The sequence below is a fragment of the Electrophorus electricus genome, chromosome 1, assembly GCF_041902795.1.
Source record: "Electrophorus electricus isolate QZ-2024a chromosome 1, ASM4190279v1, whole genome shotgun sequence".
Taxonomy (NCBI): domain Eukaryota; kingdom Metazoa; phylum Chordata; class Actinopteri; order Gymnotiformes; family Gymnotidae; genus Electrophorus; species Electrophorus electricus.
Window position 1 is genome coordinate 12,828,891 of NC_137497.1, and position 6,169 is coordinate 12,835,059.

Here is a 6,169-nt window from a genome sequence, read left to right on the forward strand (position 1 = left end):
AATATATTTTTAAACTGAGCCTTCTCATCTGGCTCTCGATGTGGGTTTGCACAGTCCAGAAACTAGAGACAGCACACATTTTGTGTGTCTGTCTGTGTGTGTATATGTTACTTTCCAGGGAATAAAATTGTCTGTACAAAGAAAGGAATAAAGAAAGGAATTACCAGCACTAGAGAGGTATGACGTCCTATTAAACTCAGTAGATTAAGACTAATGTGGGTGCAAATTCTGTTGATTTTTTAGATAGCCATGGAACTGTCAAGTAGACTTGAAAACATAACAAGACCCATCCCATAAATCCCATCACAAAACTTGGAAATTTCGAGCCCCCATTTAAAACTGAAAATGCAGTAAATTTATTGCCACGGAGTAGGATGGGAAGATGTATTGTACAGTAGAGTCTTGAAGGCATAGAAAATAATCTCAGTATTGTGTACCTCCACTCTCAGTTCCAGTCACATCTAAAATAAACGATCAACTTTGTGGAGCTGGAGATCCAGGCCAAACTAGCCAATCTGGCCAAGATAAAGGCAATGATCGGCAACAAGCGGAAAGCTCTGGCAGGGGTAATGATAACTAAAGACAAGCTGCGTACAGACAATCTGCGCCTGTACCAGCGCTGCAGCCTGCTGAGAAACAAGAAGCTGCTCCAGGATTTTGAGAAGGTGAAGGATGCATGCGAGGACCTGCAGAGCCAAATAGACATTCTCAAGAGGCAGCATGAAAAGCTCTCTGTCAAGTGTAGCACAGTAAAGAGCAAGCTGAAGCAGAGCAGGCCACTGCAGCATTGTGTATAACACAGTTGAACACACACGTGTACACGTATATACACAAACATGCTGTACGCTCTTTGTGCAGAACTAAAATAAAAACAGTACACTGTTATATTTGAAAATAGTGCTGTGCCTTTTATATTTGAAAGTTGACAAAATATCTGATATATGTGTGTTTGTGTGTGTGTGTGTCCGTCTGTGTGTGTATATGTTACTTTCCAGGGAATAAAATTGTCTGTACATGTTTAAAAAATGTCAGCATAAGAAGTCAGTATAACTTTGGGAAGGAAGACTATGTTCCAAACACAAGTCACTCGTTGTCTTCCAGTGAATCAAATAAACACATCAGTATAATGGATTGTAATTGACATGGTGTGCCAGAATTGTACGTTTAGTATTCATCTTTGAAGAATTACATAACTTTTGCTCTCTTAGCCTTCATCTTTATTCAAGGCTTTATGACTTATCTTGGGATATGCATCAAACCTTACCAATGTACTGCTAGTCAGATTCTCTCCACCTAGTTCCACAGTTAAATTGTGCCAGATTCTGACATCGTTGTGCGATTCAACACAGCTGGCATGTACACTATTATAGCTGTAATTAAGGGAGCCACGCTAAAGACCACAAATTACTGAAGAAAAGATATCTTACATTTAAGGAGGGAGACTCAGAGCAGAGTCCTACTGAGAGAGCAGCTCCGTGACTTCTTCATCCAAAAGTTCAGTAGACAGGCGAATCCCAAAGTTACAAATATCTATGTTATGCTAATTTTAGCTGATATGACTTCAAAACCATCCCCATTCTAACCAATTTCTTTGGGTTTGCCAGTAACACTAGTTGACCATAGCATAAAGATAATGTTTTGTTCTGTCCTATTTGTTGATATTTCAAACTGAGTAGTAAGAAAAGGCAATACAGTGACCAATAAGCAATAAAAATTTAATGAAAAGCTACAGACACACTGTTAAATGGGCTGACCAAGATATTTATCACCAGAGACCTAGAGCCCTAAACACTTGCCCAAGTCATTGTTTTGACTTATCTGGTTCCTAATCAGATGATTCATACTATAGCTAAGCAATTTGACCCAGGAGTACATTTCACTGTGCATTATTTTTAAAACCATGACAAAAACAATACAGTTTTCCATCTATGTCACCAGCCCAGCACACAGCCAGTCTCATCGATGGAGCTTTCATAACTCAGAAAGGACCAGCTCAATAACCCCTTGGTGCTAGATGCTATACACAGATGGTGCACTGTCTGAGCTGGACCTAGACTAGGAAATGAAAAGTAATTAGCTAGTAATAGTAAAAGCATGGACTGAGAGATTTATTGAGTCCATTCTCTCTCTCGTTCCATCTCTCTCTATCTCTCTCTCTCTGAGGCATTTTCATTATTTATTGCCTAGCTAACAAATCTGCAGAGACATCTGAAGGCCTCTGAGTACAGCTTGATATGTTGAATGTTTAATAATGTTCACTGTTATAGTTGTATGTGATTGCCACTTGTGTTTTCCGTGTTTAATGTTAATAAATGTTTCACAAAGTCAAGGTAGTCTGTGTGTCCTGGCCCATGCCTTACGGTGTTCAGGCCAGCAGCAACATTACAGAATGACCAACCACCACAGGACTCTTACTCCCTCGGCAAATGACGGACTTCCTAGCAGGAGGTGCGTGAGTTAATGTCTAAATGTAACATTTGTAACCATTTTTGTCTACCTCGTGTTAATGTTAAAAATTGTTAAGTGTTAAGTGTCTCTGTGTTCACTGTTTGTGTTACACGGGAGTGCCACTATAGTCTTTACGTTTTATGTAAATGTTTGTCCACGTCGAGAGAGTCTACGCTCTGCTCTACACCCTTCGGCACTCAGACCAATGCGGTACAGAATGACCAACCACCACAGGACGCCAGGTCCTTCGGCTAAAGATGGACTTCCTAGCGGGAGATGCGTAGGCACCCCCGCCCTGCTGCCTGGATCCCAGCAGATTGGGGAGAGGACCGTGACTGGTGTCTATGTCCACCCCGGAAGTGGAGGGGTACACCCCCAAGAATTTCTTGGGTGGGCTGGGGGGGGGCCTCGAGCCTAGGCCGAGGAAGACCGAAATGCACCACAACAACCAGAAAGAGGGCAGTTGGGTGGACCCATCGGGATCTCCAGCGGGCAGAGCTGAAGCCCGTGTCCCTTCCCTTCAGTGGACTCACCAGCGAGACCGGAGGGGTCTGCCCAAAGCCCCGGAGGCAAACCGCCGCTGGGATGCTCCTAGAGTGGCAGGCGAGTGGAGGACCGTTGGGGGAGGTAGCACGTCTGGAACCGGGGCGGACGTGCACGCCCGCATGTCCATTGAGGCCACGGACACGTACAAGGTGCCTGCGCAGACAGCGGGCACCATGTCACAGCGCCTTATATGTTTGTGTGTGGGCGCTATTGTTTGTTTGTGTTTACAACTTTTGTACATCTACAGGCGTAACGTTGTTGGGGGCGTACCGGACTGCCCTGACAGAGACAGAGAAGCTGCCTTTCTCCCAGGCGGCTGCTTGTGTGTACATGTACACGGTGTCCTGAGACTCGTGTTCACTGGAAGAATGCGTCGAGAGCCGTGCCCCTTGGGAGGAGGTTCTGTAACAGAACGCTCGCCTCTCGCGAGTCATGTGGTTTGGCCCGCCACGTGCAGTGACAGGATCTTTGTTTGTATCCACGCCTGCACACACCTGCACCTTGTTTGGCTTTGTGTATTTAAACCTGCATCAGTGTGTGCAGTGTTGTTGGTCATCGTTGATGTAGCATGTTGTTTGTGAGTTAATGTCTAAATGTAACATTCGTAACCATGTTTGTCTAGCTTGTGTTAATGTTAAAAATTGCTAGTGTTAAGTGTCTCTATGTTCACTGTTTGTGTTATATGGAATGCCACTATAGTCTTTATGTTTTATGTAAATAAATGTTTGTCCACGTCGAGAGAGTCTGTGCATCCTGCTCCACACCCTTCGGCACTCGCGTTACACTGAGAGGTCACAGAATCTCTATACTCCCTTATGTTTTCTGTTATTAATATGTCTAATTCAATGTTAAAAACCTCTTTTCCCTGTAAACACTCTTTTTATTACCTCAGTATATACATAGGTTGTGTATATACACAATATGAACACAGTATATATATGTATATACACAAACACAAGGTATATATACACAATTACAAATGAGAAAAACATGTGAGAACAATGAAGTAAGGCAGAGAATACCAGACAAGGGGTGACAGAACTGGCATCAAATAATGTTCTAATCATTCTTTAGGGAATCTGTCAGTCACATATATGTTATGTACAGTATCTTCCAATGAAAATTAACAAAAATCAGCCTTTGTGTACTGTTATTCATGTCACACATATCTCTATATATGTATTTCGGTTGTGGGCCTCACTGAGCTTGACAACATAGGTTTTTCTGCAGTTGTCAAACGTTTTAAGCTGGTTGTAGACATTGCACCTAATCTGTGAACTTTTCAACAGTATGAAACAAACTGGTCTTTTTTCTGTTTTGTTTAGCTTCACTTTTTGTGGTTCAATTGGCTAAAACTCAACAAAAGGAAGTATGATTGTGACCCAGTCTGAAAGATGGTCAGAGATAAATAAGGGCTGATATATCAGTACAAAATTGGGCTTATGTAATGCTTAGACATCCACGGTCAAATTGTTTTCTCAGTCATTAATTGCTGTTCTCAATGTCTTGTCAACTTGATGTTGTATTATGTGTGTTTTCTGCTACAGAAGAAGCTGACAGATTTGGCCAGTGCAGTGCAGAGAGAAACTCAAAAGGATCCACCTGTCACAACAGAGGACTTTCATATTGTGGTTGGTAGTGTTTCTAGCTATGAGATATGGTTTTGGTTACACTGAAGCATAGTAATATTAAAACTTGTTAAAGTATATAATATTTCCCATTTCCCATTCTGGCCTTTACTAGTAGCTACTTAAAAATATTAACACACAAGTAGATTATATTTCTCCTATAATTAGATGATGAGTCTTACACATAAAAAGCATGTAAAACGTGTCTTTTATGCATATGGTGTAACATGCATATTTTATATGTAAGATCATTTCAAAAACACTAAGATAGTACAAGAACACGTGGCTACTGAGTCAGTGAGTTAACTGAACTCCTCAAAAATCTAAACTTCAATGAATGTTTCATACCATGGCACTGCAGATTAGGAGGACCTCTGTTGGCCAGAAGAGGGATTGCTGACACATTGACTATATGATTAAAGACATTATGAGTAAAGAAATTAATGTTAGTTTGCACCTGTGGTATCTGAGTTACCGGCATTTTTGAAAAAAGGTCAGAAGTGTCTATCACTGAAAAACCAGGTAAAATATATTTGTGCCAAAATAAGACCAATAATAAGACATCACTCTCCGACAGCTACATATCCATTAGTGCTAGGGTCTCACTGGAAGGAAGAGGAGGCTGGCCTCGAACACGCTGAGAAGCCTACCCAGACACAGCCTGCTGGATGTTAAAGTCAAAAGCAGGGTGCCCGTGAGTCAGACGCTCCGGGAGCTTACTCAGCGCGGGAGGGAGAGGTTTCAGGGCCAACATGGGTGTGTTGGACTGGCCAACACTCAGGTGCAGAACATCCTGTTCCTGCTTTTTGTTCCTTGCATTGTACCCGTAACGAAAAATGCAGCCCAGCCTATTAGTGCTCAGCCTTTATAGTCCACAGTGCTAATAAGGTAAATATAAAACCCGGTAAACTCAGCACTGGGTCAGTGTCTGCTGATTCAACTCAAAAAGTTGAATACGGGTCTGGGCCATGAGGCCAGGGATGCTGAGGACTACGTCCCAGATGACACCGTAGTCCCTCATGACGACAGCCCACCTGTTCACCCTGACGATGGTCTGACCGGCCAGGTGAAGTGGACAAAGCGCCAGGCACACGGTCTGGACAAGGTGGCTGCCGCTGGGCCACTGAGCAGTCCAATTCTGTCCAAAAGGTAACGAGAGGAAGAGACATCGTGCGCACGCACGTCTGTGGAGACAAAATACGACATGCGCACGCATAAATCTTTGACAGGCTACTTACTTGAATCCCTAGTCGATACCCAAACTGTAGAAAGAAGAACACACACATCAGTGCCACATATATAGTACCGACACGGTCGCGGTTTGCTTAGTGAACACTTACAATGAACGCGGTACACCGCTGCACGTCTGCAATACAGACAATACCGCAATACGGTCGATCTCGAGTTGTGAAGCACCACTTCGGACGCGCATGCAAGCTAACTGGGTGCATTTAATCAGCCATTTTAATGTCATCTAGCCAGATAGTCAGACACTCTGAATTTTACACATAAATGACCGAGACGAGCGACCGATTTAGCAATTAGCA

The 6,169-nt window shown here is 43.0% G+C and overlaps 1 long non-coding RNA gene across 1 annotated transcript; it reads left to right on the forward strand.

Moving 5' to 3' along the window:
* Positions 1 to 1,473: 1,473 nt before the first annotated feature.
* Positions 1,474 to 3,732, forward strand: LOC145659980 (uncharacterized). Its single transcript, XR_014126198.1, has 2 exons — positions 1,474 to 2,448; positions 2,613 to 3,732. It is a non-coding gene; the product is annotated as an uncharacterized LOC145659980 (long non-coding RNA).
* Positions 3,733 to 6,169: the final 2,437 nt, after the last annotated feature.